Source organism: Arachis ipaensis, chromosome B9 (genome assembly GCF_059453495.1).
Source record: "Arachis ipaensis isolate K30076 ecotype BB chromosome B9, ASM5945349v1, whole genome shotgun sequence".
In the NCBI taxonomy this organism is placed as follows: Eukaryota; Viridiplantae; Streptophyta; class Magnoliopsida; order Fabales; family Fabaceae; genus Arachis; species Arachis ipaensis.
Window position 1 is genome coordinate 37405024 of NC_142444.1, and position 16449 is coordinate 37421472.

Sequence of the window (16449 nt, forward strand, 5' to 3'; positions counted from 1 at the left end):
TTGATAGACATTAGGACTTAGATTTTATTTTTCCTTAGTTTCATATAGTAGCAGTAGGAGTAAGAGTAGTGTAGCTTTGCTCTCTTAGGGTTTAATTTCCATTTCTATTGTAGCATTTTATAGAAGCTTCTCTCTTGGATTTTGCATCATTAATTGTAAGTACACTTTAATTCCTCTTTAATTACATTGTCTTTATTTTCATTTTCTTTGGTTCAAGCACTTTGCTTATAATTGCAATTATGAGTTCTTGAAATTTTGATTAATGAATTTAATGTTTCATGCTCTCTTTATGCTTGTTTGGATGTTTATTGTTAATTTTATGCACAGTTGGTTATAGCTTTCTATTTTTCTTTACAATTTTCCATGCTTTACTTTCATGCACACAAGGTGTTTGTGAAAATAACAACCTTAGTTTTTGAGTAGATTTTCCCACCTTGACTTGTGGATTGAGTTCCTAGGATGCTAGAGTCATAATGTTCGATATTTAGTGGTAATTCTTGGGTAGTTAGTTGACTCTTGTTTCGATTGACGCTAGCTTTTTATCAATTAGTTTGGTAAGTTGGTTAGGACTTATGGATTAAGGTCAATTATGCTTGTTTGACTTACTCTTCCATGGTTGGGATTGACTAGGCGAGATTGACTCATGATAATTACCATAGTTGTGGTTATGGCAATGATAGGATTCCTTGGATCCTCATTCCCAAGTCAAGGCCTCTTTATTGCATTTTCACTAGTTTTGATCCTATTTACCTTTGCTTGCGTTAATTACAATTTTGAGCATTCCTTAGTTCTTTTATTTCTCAAGTTCTTTTAATCTTTCATTTCTTGCTTGAAAACCCATTTTCCCTCACAACCAAAAGAAATAAAATTTCAATTGCATCCTAGGGAGAACGACCCGAGGTTTCATTACTCTCGGTTATTTTATATTGATTCTATTATTTGATAGTGAGAATTCGTTGTTGGTTTAGACTATGCTACGAATGAATTGATTCTTGCTTTGATTGATTCTAAACCGGCGAAAAATTCTCTTTGTCAAATTTGGCGTCGTTGCTGGCGAGTTGCAATGGTGTATGTTTTTGGCTATTGTATATATGTTAATATATAAATAGCTTGCTTTTTAGTTGTCTTTGTTGATGGTTAGGATTGGGATCCCAGAGGACGTCGGACATTCAAGCATTTGGTGGGGAAGTCAAGCACAAGCCACCATAGCAAGGGTTCTCCCAATTGTCTAACTTAAAGACATTAAATAAAAGTGCTTGGTAACTGTTCCGAGGGTTACCTGAAACTGTAGATCGATCTCAGACGAGATCTTCTGTGCTGGTCGGAGATGACGTGTCCGACTGGTGGGTGGCGGCCGGAGTTGTCATGTCCGACTTGTTGGACTGGATGCGCTGCTGATCCTTCGTCACCGGAGGGTGGTGGTACCTGCAAGGGACTCTGATGCTTAAGTTAGCAAGAGTATTAAGCAGGTTTTTAGTAGAATCAAAGTATGAGTTATACCTGGGTGCTCCAGTGTATTTATAATAGTGTGGAGTGACCTTCTTAGATAAGATAAGTTAGTTATTTTATCTTATCTTATCTTATCTTTGAGTGAGGTCAGCTTGTCTTCAAGGGAACCGCCCTTCTCTCTGTAGGCTTGGGATGCCTTTGGATTTGGGTCGTATCCCTTAAGTTGGGCCCCTTTTTGGGCTTTCCTGTCGATTAGGCCGAGCTCTTTGAGTAGAGGTCAGATAGCCTGACCTGAAGAGGTTAGTCGCTTTGTTACTGAACATCCCGGATCGGATAGCTCGACCCAGGGTGTGAACAGTGCCCCTGCTTGAGCTCGATCTTCCTTTTTGAGGTCGAGTCCTAGACTTCGACCCTCCTCTGGTGAAGCCGAACTCGAGCATTTGTCGACTTCTTTCTTTGTAAAGTTTTTGAATGTGGAACGTTTTCTTCTGAAAGTGCGCGCTTTTTATATCAGCGCTTTGTTCTTGGGAACGTGCGAGGGTTTAATACCTTCATTAATTGGTTTTAATTGCCCCGTTTCGCTTGGCTTTTTTTTTTTTTGAATTTTGCACACAGAAACGGTTTCTCTTCTTTAGCTTTTCTTTGTAACTTCTCCCTTCATTCTCTCGCTCTCTGCTTTTGCCTAAATTTTTCCTTTCTTGCGCTGCGGCGTCATTCGGCGATTTTCTGGGTGATTCCATCTTTCCCTCTTCAATCTCCTTCGAAGCTTCTTCCTTCGTTTAGGTTGGTTTTTCTTTTTTTGTGCTTTTTGTTGTTTTTTCCTTCGGTTCTTGGTAAAGTTTTGGTTTTGCTTGAATGCATGTTTGCAAAGCTTGAATCTTTTTGCATTGTCGTGCTCGCTTGTCACTGTGCTGTATGTTTTTCTGGTTTTTTTTATGAACCTGTTATACTTTGCCCAGAAGGTTGCTCCTTTTGATGACTTTCACTATGTTGATGATTTTATTGATGATCCTTTGTAGAAAGTAACCGATTTTTTCTAGTGGTTTGTTTGTTTGGGGTTTTTATTTTCTGAAAAAGGTGGCGTCTTTGATGACTTGTTGATACTTTCGTTGCTTGGTAGTTCCGTCTGTGACTATGAATTTGGGAGGTAGTTATTTTGATGACTTTATTTGATTTATAGCTCGTGGCTTTCTTCTCAGAGTGTTATCTTCCTGTTAAGATGTGTAGAGATGTAGACTTGTAGGTTTCCCTGAGTCCTTGTTCCATAAGTTGCCTCCAAAGGATGCCCCTGGATCTTTAGTGTGGGTCCTGGGGTTTTCCTTTTGTTGCTTGTATTGATCTGGTGTCATGCTTGTCCGAGCTGTTCTGATATGGTTTTTGGCTTTATCCGAGATGTTTGGGTTAGTAATCTATTTTCTTCTTTTCTTGCTGTAGGACTAGTTGACCTCATGTCTTCTCGCAAGAACATTGTTGAAACATCTTCTCAAGTCCCTGAGGGCATGGCTGATTGGGTGGATTCAATGGTTCTTTTATGTGTTTCTTTGGTTGATTCTGAATTTTGTCAACAGCTTAGGAAATTTCATAGGGTTTGTAATAGTGATAGTGAGGAAAAGAATTATGAGCTTGTACCCCTTACTTCTGAAGAGAGAGTTTGTTTCTCTATTCGAGTTGCTGGAGACCGTCCTTTTTTCTATGCATACGATTTTTCTTTGGCCAGATGAGCATCACCATTCCTTTTACTCCTTTTGAGACCAATCTGTTGTGGTCTTGCAATGTAGCTCCATCCCAACTTCACCCCAATTCTTGGGGCTTTATAAAGATCTTTCAATTGTTGTGTCGTGAACTTGACGTCCCTACCTCGCAATCCCTTTTCTTTTATTTGTTTGTCTTGACAAATCCTGGGGTAGTGAAGAAAAAGGCTGTCTGGGTTTCTTTCCGAGATTCACAAGGGAAGAAAGTTTTTTCTATGTATGACAAGTCGTTTCATGATTTTAAGAACTATTTCTTCAAGGTCCGAGCTGTTGAAGGAGCTCGCCCTTTTTTCTGGATGAGAATGATGAGCCCACTTTTCCTTTAGAGTGGCAAAAGAACGTTGTTGTGTCGAGGTATTCATGGGAGATATTGGACGAGGTTGAGCAGGCCTTTGTGACTGTGTTGGAGGAGAATTGGGGGGAGCCTCCCTATCTTGATACCAAGAAATTCTTAGGGGACCCCTCACTTCTTCGAGCTAAGCTGGGTAGTGATCGATTTCCTTTCTTTGTTTGTTGATTTTATTTTCTGCAAGCTCTTTTCTGATTTATAACTTGATTTCTCACTGTCATTTGTTGCTTGCAGATATGATTAAAAATAGTGAATCTATGAAGGCCTTCAAGAGGGCTAGGAAGGCTACTGTTGCCCAAAATATCTCGGCCAAAGCGGCTGGAGAGGGGTCATCCCAGGTTCAGTCAAAGCCATTCGTGCCGAATTCACCTGGGCCGAGGAGGGTGATCCCTACTCCCCGGGTTCGTCTGACTGACCCTCCGCAAACTTCAGCTGCTGGTGCTGGCGCTCCTCCTCTGAAAAAGCAAAAAAGCATCTGAGCCTTTTAACCTTGATGCCCCTGATTTTGATGCCGTCGAGTTTTTCGACCAACAGATTGCCCCCTATGGAGGTCTTCCAATGGATGATGTGTCCATTCTTCATCACTTGGAGTTCATAACTAGAAGTAGTGTGAAGATGGCTCATATGGGTGCGGCTCTTTTTCGAACTGCTCAGGGTATCCCGGTCCTTGCTACAAAATCTTTCATGTTGGACGAGGCTAAGGCAGAGTTTGATAGAATAAAAGGTTTGAAGGAGGAGCTGGAGGTAAAGTTGGCGAAGGTGGAGAAAGAATTAGAGGGTGAAAAGGCTAGTTCTATGGCCTTGGCGGCTTCCCTAAAGTTGGCTGAAGACACCGCATTAAGGCACAAGGATATCTACGTAACGTCCTATAGGAAAGTGATGCGTCTTAGGGAGGAGTTGGAATCGGCCCGGGTTGATTATTCCGAGCTCCAGGGTCACCTTGTGGGCAGTGTGAATGCTGCTTATGAGAACTTGAAGGAGCAGGTTCGAGTTATTGCACCTGAGGCCGACCTTACTCTCTTTAGTCTGGACAATGTTGCAAAGGATGGTAAGATTGTTCCTGACGACCCTGATGACGATGATGTTGAACCTCCCTTCGTGCCTGCTGTCAAAGTATCTGAGGTGCCGACTTCTTCAATTCCTTCGGTTGAGGCCAGTCATCCCGAGTCAGAACCTGATTGTCAAATCTTGAATCGGGATGATGGAACTGTGGATGCCGTACCTCTTCGGGCTCGTCCTCCTTCGCCCCGTGTTGATGCTGCTAAGGAGCCTTAGGATTCTGCATGAATTTTCTAATTGCTTGTGTAGGTAGCCCGGCTTGTGGGATTTTTAAACTCTTTATTTTGTAAATGATGTTTCTGACTTTTTCTGCACTCCTAGTTGCTTGTTTAGCAACCTTATTTTGAAAAGCAAAGTAATTTCCAAGCCCTTGGGGTTAGTTTTGGTAACCTTTTGGGCTTGTTATTGTCATAACTTGTGTTTTTTCATAACATGTCCCTCTGCATTCGTCCGGGTACCTTTCTAGTTCTTTGGGAGTATTGGAACCTTTCGTTGTCTGACCTCTTTGGGTTGGCTTGGTTCTTTGCTTGATGTTATTTCCAATAATTTATGTTGTTTGGACCTCGTTTGGGTTTTTGTTCGAATTTACTTCGTATAACGCTAAAGCTTTCGGGAGATCGATTTTATCATGTCGGTTTGTCTGAGTTGTTAGTAATCCTCTTTTTTGGACCTTGCTTAGGTCTCTTTTAAGGATTACCTTACGTTTTGGGCTGACTCCCTCGTGTTGGGTCCTCCTAAGTTATTTTCGTAATCCTCTTTCTTGGACCTTATTCAGTTCTCTTTCAGAGATTACTTTTATAACTTTTGTGTTTTGGGCCGACTTCATTATGTCGGGCCTTCCTAAGTTATTTTTGTAATCCTCTTTCTTGGACCTTATTCAGGTCTCTTTCAGGGATTATTTTTATAACTTTTATGTTTTAGGCCGACTTTGTCATGTCGGGCCCTTCTAAGTTATTTTTGTAATCCTCTTTCTTGGACCTTGTTCAGGTCTCTTTCAAGGATTACTTTTATAACTTTTATGTTTTGGGCCGACTTCGTCATGTCGGGCCCTTCTAAGTTATTTTTGTAATCCTCTTTCTTGGACCTTGTTCAGGTCTTTTTCAGGGATTACTTTTATAACTTTTATGTTTTGGGCCAACTTCGTCATGTCAGGCCCTTCTAAGTTATTTTTGTAGTCCTCTTTCTTGGACCTTGTTCAGGTCTCTTTCAGGGATTACTTTTATAACTTTTATGTTTTGGGCCGACTTCGTCATGTCGGGCCCTTCTAAGTTAAAGTAATCCTCTTTTATAGGGTTGGCCAGACCTCTTTCCAGGGTTTACTTATAACTTGTTTTACTTGGTCCGACTTCTTAACGTTAGCCAGTCTTTAAGTTATTATTTAGCAATCCATTAAGACCTCGTCAGGTCTTTTCTTCGGATCACTTTCGATAACTTCTTGCATTACTCTATTTTCATCTTTGCCGATTTGTAGAAGGTGAATTCAATCCTTGTTTAGTCGACCTTGAGATGAATTTTGGTTTTCATCTCTGCTGGTCTTTATCGTGATCGTGTAGTGAATTTTACTTTCACTTTCTGCCGATCTGTTGCTTTATAATTGTGCGATGAATATTTCAGATTAATGCGTCTTGAAAATTTGTAGAACGTCTAACATATTTTATTTGAAAGAAAACGCAAATATGTACATGTAGAGTTTTTACCCGTTTAAGTCAGATAATTTGTGGGTCTCAACTTGGTGCCTCATTAAAAAACCTTTTCAGGAAAAAGAGTACACCCTGTGCTGAGATCCCTTACCATTTCTAGCTATAGTACCTTCTTAGGTTGCAGGCGTGCCATGATCTGGGAAGCTCTCGCCCCTCGAGTTCGGGCAGTCTGTAGTAGCCCTTCCGAAGTACTTCTATGACTCGGTAGGGTCCTTCCCAATTTGCTGCCAGCTTTCCTTCTCCAGGTCGAGTTGTTCCAATATCATTTCGGATTAGGATGAGATCATCTTCAGCGAAACCTCTTGGCACTACCTTTTGATTATATCTGGAAGCCATTCGACGTTTTAGTGCTTCTTCCCTGATCCGAGCTCTTTCCTAGATTTTGCCAAGTAGGTCGAGCTCTTCCTTCTGAAGTTGGGAGTTAGTTTCCTCATTGTAATGGACCACTCTAGGCGACCCTTCCTCAATCTCCACTGGGATCATTGCCTCCGTCCCGTATGCTAATCGGAAGGGCGATTCCTTTGTGGTGGAATGTGGCGTTGTTCGATATGCCCATAGGACTTGTGGAAGCTCTTCGGCCAAAGCTCCCTTTGCGTCTTGTAATCTCCGCTTTAGCCCAGCCAATATGACTTTGTTGGAAGCTTCAGCTTGTCCATTGGCCTGGGGATGTTCGACGGAAGTGAACTGGTGCTTTATGTTCAAGTCGGCTACTAATTTTCTGAAGCCTGCATCTGTGAATTGGGTGCCATTGTCTGTGGTGATAGAGTGTGGAATCCCGAACCTTGTGACAATGTTCCTATATAGAAATTTTTGGCTTCTTTGAGCAGTAGCGTTAGCTAGGGGTTCTGCCTCGATCCACTTTGTGAAATAGTCTACCCCTACTATAAGGAATTTAACTTGTCCCGATCCCTGAGAAAAGGGTCCGAGAAGGTCGAGTCCCCATTTTTCAAATGGCCAAGGTGAGGTTACGCTGATGAGCTCTTCTGGTGGGGTGATGTGAAAGTTGGCATGTTTTTGACATGGGAGACATGTCTTTACGAACTCTGTGGCCTCCTTTTGTAGAGTTGCCCAATAAAATCCTGCCCGGAGTACTTTTTTGGTGAGCGCTTGTGCTCCGAGATGATTGCCACAGATGCCACTGTGTACTTCTTCCAGAACTTCCCTTGTGTTGGAAGTTGGTATACATTTTAACAAGGGTGTTGAAATTCCTCTTTTGTAAAGAGTATTGTTTATGATAGTGTAGTATTGTGCCTCTCGTTTTATTCTTTTTGCCTCTTTCTCATCTGTAGGAATTTTTTCTGTTTTGAAGTAGTTAATTATAGGAGTCATCCATCCTTGATCTAGACCTGTTATGGCTAGGACTTTTTCCTCTTCCGAGATTGACGGGTTCTGTAGTATTTCCTAGATGAGGCTTCTATTGTTGCCTCCTGGTTTGGTGCTGGCTAGTTTTGAGAGTGTATCAGCCCGGGCATTTTGTTCGCGGGGTATGTGATGTATCTCATACTCCCGGAGTTGTCCGAGCTGTTCCCTGGCTTTACTCAGGTACTTTTTCATAGTGGGGTCCTTGGCTTGGTAGCTCTCTGTTATTTGTGAAGTGATCACTTGTGAATCGCTGAAGATAATGAGTTTTTGAGCTCCGACCTCTTTAGCCAGCTTTAAACCAGCTAGTAGTGCCTCATATTCCACCTGGTTGTTTGAGGCGGGGAACCCGAATTTGAGAGAGAGTTCGATTTGGGTTCCTTGATTACTTTCAATTATCACACCTGCGCCGCTTCCAGTTTTATTCGAGGATCCGTCCACATAGAGATTCCATTCTGTGGGGGGTTTTTGGGGTGTCTGTAAATTCTGCAATGAAGTCGGCTAAGTATTGTGATTTGATGGCTGCCCGAGCTTCATACTGAAGGTCGAACTCGGATAACTCGACTACCCATTGTAAAATTCTGCCTGCTAGGTCTGTCTTTTGCAATATCCCTTTTATGGGCTGGTTGGTCCGAACCTTAATGGTGTGAGCTTGGAAGTATGGGCGAAGTCGTCGAGATGTTAGTATGAGAGCATAGGCAAACTTTTCTATTTTTTGGTAGTTCAGCTCGGATCCTTGCAACGCTTTACTGATGAAGTATACGGGTTGTTGCCCACTGTCGTCTTCTCGAACTAGTGCTGAGGCTACTACCCGACTCCCTACTACGAGGTATAATATGAGTGGTTCTCCTTCTCGTGACCGAGATAGGATAGGTGGCCGTCCTAGAAATCTTTTGAAATCTTGGAAGGCCTATTCGCACTCCGTTGTCCATTCGAACTTTTTTCCTTTCCTTAGAGTAGCATAGAAGGGAAGAAATCTTATTGCTGATCCCGCTAGGAATCTGGACAAGGCTGCCAATCTTCCATTGAGTTGTTGTACCTCTTTGACACAAGTTGGACTCTTCATGTTGAGTATGGCCTGACATTTATCCAGATTTGCCTCAATTCCTCTTTGTGTGAGCATAAAACCTAAGAACTTGCCAGCTTCTACTGCAAAGGTGCATTTTGCAGGATTGAGTCGCATGCCATGCTTCCTTATAGTGTCGAACACTTGGACTAGGTCGGACAATAATGTCTCCTCACTTTGTGTCTTTATCAACATGTCGTCCACATAGACTTCCATGACTTTTCCGATATGATCTGAAAAGACTTTATTCATTAGCCTTTGATAAGTAGCTCTTGCATTCTTGAGACCAAAAGGCATCACAATGTAGCAGTAATTTGCTTTTGGTGTTAAAAACGAGGTTTTTTCTTGATCGGGTGGATACATGGGGATTTGATTGTATCCGGAATATGCATCCATAAACGAGAGGTATTTATATCCGGAGGAGGCATCTACCAGAGCGTCGATAGTTGGGAGTGGATAAGGGTCTTTTGGGCAGGCTTTGTTGAGATATGTATAGTCGGTGCACATTCGCCACTTTCTGTTTGATTTTTTCACCAAGACGACATTTGCTAACCATAGTGGGTACTTGACTTCTCTTATGAATCCTACCTCTAGTAGAGCTTGTACCTATTTTTCCACAGCTTGGGATCTTTTGGGTCCGAGCTTTCTATGCCTCTGTTGTACCGGCCGAGATCCAGGGTAGACTGTAAGCTTATGACACATTAACTCGGGGTCTATGCCTGGCATGTCTGCAGCCTTCCACGCAAAGAGCTCGACGTTGTCTCATAAGAACTGTACGAGTGATTCTTTTATGTCTCCTTTTAGAATCGTGCCAATATTAGTTGTTTTGTTCGGGATGTCTCCGATTTGGACTTTCTCTACTTCACCTTCAGGTTGCGGACGGAGTTCTTCTCGCCTCTGAACTCCACCAAGTTCGATTGTGTGGAATTCTTCTCCTTTGCCTCTGAGGTTTAGACTTTCGTTATAACAGCGGCGTGCCATCTTCTGATCTGCTTTTCTCGTAGCTATCCCTTCTGCAGTTGGGAATTTCATGCATAGATGTGGAGTTGAGACTATTGCACCGAGTTGATTTAATGTTGTCCGACCTATTAGGGCATTGTAGGATGAACTCACATCGACCACGATGTAGGCTATTTTGAGTATTCTGGATTGGTTTCCTTTTCCGAAGGTTGTGTATAGCGGGACGTATCCCAGTGATTACATTGGAGTGTCTCCCAGTCCGAACAGGCTGTTTGGATATGCTTTGAGTTCTTTATCTTCCAGGCCGAGCTTGTCGAAGGCAGTTTTGAATAAGATGTCGGCGAAGCTCCCTTGGTCTATCAGTGTGCGATGGAGATTTGCATTTGCCAGTATAATGGCGATGACCATGGGATCGTCGTGTCCTGAGATGATGCCGGATGCATCCTCCTTGGTAAACGTAATTGCGGGGATGTCGGGTGCTTCCTCCTTTCCTCCGACATGATATACTTCTTTGAGATATCTTTTGCGAGATGATTTGGAGATTCCTCCTCCTGCGAATCCTCCATGTATCATATGGACATGTCTTTCTGGTGTACGAGGTGATCGCTCGGTTCGCCCAACCTCCTCGTCTCTTCTCCTTTTCCTTTGCTCATCATCCCGGGTGGCCAGATACCGATCTAGTTTTCCTTCTCTCACTAATTTTTCTATGACATTTTTTAAGTCAAAGCATTCGTTGGTGGAGTGCCCACGGACTCGATGGTATTCACAATATTCATTCCGGTTTCCTCCTCCTCTTTTGCCTTTGAATGGTCGAGCTGGGGGTATTTTTTCTGTGTGGCAGACTTCTTTGTAAACATCCACCAGGGACACCCTAAGAGGGGTGTAATTATGATATTTTTTAATTTTTTCCTCTTATCGATCTTCCTTCTTTTTGGACTCTTTGTCTTTGTCTCAGTAGGTGGATCCGAATTTTGAGGTTTCTCCTAATCGAAAATTTTCTTCCATGTTGATGTATTTCTCCGCTCGTTTCTGCACTTCGTCCAGAGATGTGGGGTACTTCTTTGATATAGATTGGCTAAAAGGTCCCTCTCTTAGGCCATTGATGAGGCCCATGATGGCCGCCTCTGTTGGTAGGCTTTGTATGTCTAGGCATGTTTTATTGAATCTTTCCATGTAGTTACGAAGGCTTTCCCGATCTCCTTGCTTGATTCCTAATAGGCTGGGGGCGTGCTTAGCCTTATCTTTTTGGATGGAGAATCTAGCCAGGAATTTTTTGGCTAAGTCAAAGCTTGAGATGGACTTTGGAGGTAGGTTGTCGAACCATCTGATTGCTGTCTTTGAGAGAGTCGTTGGAAAAGCTTTGCAGCGAACTGCATCTGAGGCGTCGGTGAGGTACATTCTACTTCTGAAATTGCTGAGGTGATGGTTGGGATCTGTAGTGCCATCGTACAAAGTCATATCCGGAAGTTTGAAGTTCTTAGGGATTTGGGTCTTCATGATTTCCCTAGTGAATGGATCTTGATCCTTGCGAGAGTTATCCTCAGGGGTGGACCGAGTAGCTTTGGCTTTGAGATCGGTTTCGAGTTTTAGAAGTTTATCTTCTAATTCTCGGTGTCGCCTGATGAGCGGATAATTTATACGCTTTTTGGCATTGTTTTTACATAGTTTTCAGCATAATTTAATTAGTTTTTAGTATGTTTTTATTATTTTTTAATTAAAATTTACATTTCTGGACTTTACTATGAGTTTGTGTATTTTTCTGTGATTTCAGGTATTTTCTGACTGAAATTGAGGGACTTGAGCAAAAATCAGATTCAGAGGTTGAAGAAGGACTGCAGATGCTGTTGGATTCTGACCTCCCTACACTCAAAGTGGATTTTCTGGAGCTACATAACTCCAAATGGCGCGCTCTCAATCGCGTTGGAAAGTAGACATCCAGGGCTTTCCAGCAATATTAAAATGGTTACGTTGTGAGTATAGTTCTTAACTCACCGAAAATCTGCCTATCAATTTAGAAATATGTCACAGAGAGTTTAAATTAAAATTACTGGGAGTTTTAAGTCCCAGGTTGTCTCCCAACGAGTTGCAGAAAAGTGTGCTGTTTTATTAATCAGATGTTCCAAGAAGTTGAGCTAGCTAAATTGGGAATTAAATTGAGGAATTTTAGATAATATAAATAAAAGCCTTGACTGGGAATTGATTGGTTGAAATCTCTATCATTGATGGTGTGATTGTAAGATTAATTTATAATTAATGGTTGTTCTGTTTGGTTATCCTTTACTAGGTAAAGGAAAGTCAAACAAGTGGAAGTGCCAGATCTGTTCACAAGTTGCAACCCACTTAGTTCAAAGGGATTGGCGTCGGTGACAAGATAGCAATCTAACATTTAATCTAATTACAAATTTTCTTTCAATCCTTCCAACTCAAGAGTTCCTTTTAATCAACTCCCCATCAAGTAAGGGAACTACTCACGCATTATAAATAAAGAATCCATGGCATATGAAAGGAAATTAAAAGAAGACATGATTATTGATATTGAAATTGAATTAAAAAGAAATAATCCTTGCATTAAATAATCATAAAAGTATCTGAATGACAAAATTGAACATAACAAAGAACATGGAAGATTAGAACCAAGTTAAGAGAACAAACTAGAATGATGATGTCTTGATGAGGAAATAACTCTTCTCAATGTTCCAATGCTAAGATCAATTGAAAATTAAAATCCTAAAAACTAGAGAGAAAACCTAAGAGAGTGAAAAACTAGATCTAAAAACTACTGAATGAATTTCTGTGTTGTTTCTGCATATTCTCTGACTCTAGTCTGCTGTTCCGGGCCGAAAACTGGGCCGGAATAAGGCCCAAAATCGCCCCCATCAAATTCTACAGATTATGCAGATCGCACATGTCACGCGATCGCGTCGTCCATGCGGACGCGTCGCTTGCGCTTTTTTCTCTCCACGCATTCGCATCGTCCACGCTACCGCGTCGCCTGTGCTTTCCAATCCGCGCGGCCGCGTCGCTGCGATTTGCGCTCCTTCGCGCGGTCGCGTGATCCATGCGACCGCGTCACTTCTCGCTGGTTATCTCCTCAATTTCTTGTGTTCCTTCCATTTTTGCTAGCTTCCTCTCCAATCTCCATCTCATTCATGCCCTATGGGGCCTGAAACACTTGACACACAGATCACAGCATCGAATGTAATAAAGGAGAATTAAAAGTAAATAATTAAAGTCTCTAGGAAGCAATTTTCAAACATGTACTGAATTTAGGAAGGAAATCTAAATGCATGCTAAATTGATGAATAAGTGGGCAAGGATCATAACAAAACCACACAATTAAACACAATATAAACCATAAAATAGTGGTTTATCAGAGCTTAAAACTTGCGAGTGCTGGGCGTAGTGACAGACGCAAAATGATCAATGGATCCTATTCCAGTATGTTCGAGAACCGACAGATGATTAGCCATGCCGTGACAGAGCATTTGGACCTTTTTCACTGAGAGGATGGGATGTAGCCATTGACAACGGTGATGCCCTACATACAGCTTGCCATGGAAAGGAGTAGGAAGGATTGGATGAAGACAGCAGGAAAGCAGAGGTTTAGAGGAACGAAAGCATCTCTATACGCTTATCTAAAATTCTCACCAATGAATTACATAAGTATCTCTATCTTTATATTTTGTTTAATTATTATTATTATTCGAAAACTCCATAACCATTTAATATCCGCCTGACTGAGATTTACAAGATGACCATAGCTTGCTTCATACCAACAATCTCCGTGGGATCGACCCTTACTCACGTAAGGTTTATTACTTGGACGACCCAGTGCACTTGCTGGTTAGTTGTACGAAGTTGTGAAACAGAATTAAGAACATGAACGTGCGTATTGAGTTTTTAGTGCCGTTACCAAGGAAGGAATGATCACGATTTCGCACACCACGTTTTTGACGCCATTGCTGGGGATTGTTCGAGTTTGGACAACTGATGGTTCATCTTGTTGCTCAAATTAGGTAACTTTATTTTAATTTTAAGTTTTTGTTTTTATTCTTTTAATTTTCGAAAAATTTAAAAAAAAAATTTAATTTATGTTCTTCAGAATTTTTAAGAAAGAATTCTAAAGTTTCATGAAGCATGTTGAAGCCTGGCTGGCTGTAAAGCCATGTCTAAATTCTTTTGGACTGAGGCTTCCAAACCATCAGCATAGAGGCAAGTTAATTTGATGATTTAGCTGTTAAATGTCTAATTTACTTGCTAAAGCTTGGCTGGCCATTGGCCATGTCTAGTGTTTTGGACCGGAGCTTTCACTGAAAGCTTGGCTGGCTAGTGAGCCATGTCTAATTCCTAGACTAAAGCTTTAGACTAAGAGTGCAAGATTCCTGGAATTCATATTAAAAATTTTGAAATCCTTATTTTCCTCTTTCAAATAATTTTTGAAAAATACCAAAAAAATCTTTAAAATCATAAAATCAAAAATAATTTTATGTTTTTCTTGTTTAAGTCTTGTGTCAATTTTTAAATTTGGTGTCAATTGCATGTTTTTATAATTTTCTTGCATTTTTTGAAAATTCATCATACATTCTTCATGATCTTCAAGTTGTTCTTGATGAATCCTCTTGTTTGATCTTCATGTTTTCTTGTTTTGCATCTTTTCTTGTTTTCCATATGCAACTTTAAATTGTTAGTGTCTAATTATTGAAAATTTATAAGTTTGGTGTCTTTCATCTTTTTCTTTTCTTAAAAAATTTTTCAAAAATAAGTTCTTGATGTTTATCATGATCTTCAAAGTGTTCTTGGTGTTCGTCTTGACATTCATAGTGTTCTTGCATGCATCATGTGTTTTGATCTAAAATTTTCATGCATTGAGTCTTTTTAATGTTTTTCTCTTTCTTCATTAAAAATTCAAAAATAAAAAAAAAATATCTTTCCCTTTTTCACTCATCAAATTCGAAAATTTGAGTTGACTTTTTCAAAAATTTTTTAAATCTAGTTGTTTTTATGAGTCAAATCAAATTTTCAATTTAAAAATCTTATCTTTTTCAAAATCCTTTTCAAAATCAAATCTTTTTCAATTTTCTTTTCATATTTTCGAATTCCTTTTTAAAATTTTTCAAAATCTTTTTCATTTCTTCGAAAATATTGAAATTTATTTTCAAAATCCTTTTCTTATTTTATTTCTTAATTTTCAAAAATTTTATTAGCATTTAATGTTTTGATTCAAAATTTTTCAAAGTTGTTACTTGCCTATTAAGAAAGGTTCAATTTTTAAACTCTAGAATCATATCTTTTTAGTTTCTTGTTAGTCAAGTAATCAACTTTAATTTTCAAAATCAAATCTTTTTAAATTTCTTTTTTCAAATCTTTTTCAAATTAAGTTTCAATCATATCTTTTTCAAAATCAATTTCAAAATCTTTTCTAACTTCTTTTCTATCTTCCTATCTTTCCAAAATTTAATTTTCAAATCTTTTTCAAACCAATCCTATCTTTTTGTTCAATCATATCTTTTTCAAAACTACCTAACTAACTCTCTCCTTCTAATTTTCGAAAATCCCTTCCCTCTTTTTCAAAATTCTTTCTTTTTATTAATTAATTAATTTAATTTAATTTAATTAATTTTCGAAATTCCCTCTCTCTCATCTTCTTCTAATTACTTATTTATTTATTTATTTACTAACACTTCTCTTCATCTCAAAATTCGAACACCATCTTCCTCTCTTTGTTCGAGTTTTTCTCTTCTCCTTCTTACATTCTTCTCTTCTTATACTCACATAAAGGAATCTCTATACTGTGACATAGAGGATTTCATATTTTCTTTTTGTGTTCTCTTCTTTTTCATATGACCAGGAGCAAGGACAAGAACATTCTTGTTGAAGCTGATCCAGAACCTGAAAGGACTCTGAAGAGGAAACTAAGAGAAGCTAAAATACAACAATCCAGAGACAACCTTACAGAAATTTTCGAAAAGGAAGAGGAGATGATAGCTGAAAATAATAATAATGCAAGAAAGATGCTTGGTGACTTTACTGCACCTAATTCCAATTTACATGGAAGAAGCATCTCAATCCCTGCCATTGGAGCAAATAATTTTGAGCTTAAACCTCAATTAGTTTCTCTGATGCAATAGAACTGCAAGTTTCATGGACTTCCATCAGAAGATCCTTTTCAGTTCCTAATTGAATTCTCGCAGATCTGTGATACTGTTAAGACCAATAGGGTTGATCCTGAGGTTTACAGGCTTATGCTTTTCCCATTTGCTATAAGAGACAGAGCTAAAGTGTGGTTGGACTCTCAACCCAAAGATAGCCTGAACTCTTGGGATAAGCTGGTCACGGCTTTCTTAGCCAAGTTCTTTCCTCCTCAAAGGCTTAGTAAGCTTAGAGTGAATATTCAAACCTTCAGACAGAAAGAAGGTGAATCCCTTTATGAAGCTTGGGAGAGATATAAGCAACTGACCAAAAAGTGTCCTTCTGACATGCTTTCAGAATGGACCACCCTGGATATATTCTATGATGATCTGTCTGAATTAGCTAAGATGTCGTTGGATACTTCTACAGGTGGATCCATTCACCTAAAGAAAATGCCTGCAGAAGCTCAAGAACTCATTGACATGGTTGCTAATAACCAGTTCATGTACACTTCTGAGAGGAATCCTGTGAGTAATGGGACGCCTCAGAAGAAGGGAGTTCTTGAAATTGATACTCTGAATGCCATATTGGCTCAGAACAAAATATTGACTCAGCAAGTCAATATGA

General features: G+C 39.9%; 1 non-coding gene across 1 annotated transcript; it reads right to left on the reverse strand.

Annotated features, from left to right (window-relative positions):
* Window positions 1-16067: 16067 nt before the first annotated feature.
* On the reverse strand, window positions 16068-16175 carry LOC148544330 (small nucleolar RNA R71). The gene has a single exon (XR_015900542.1). It is a non-coding gene; the product is annotated as a small nucleolar RNA R71 (small nucleolar RNA).
* Between the last annotated feature and the right edge of the window lie 274 nt (window positions 16176-16449).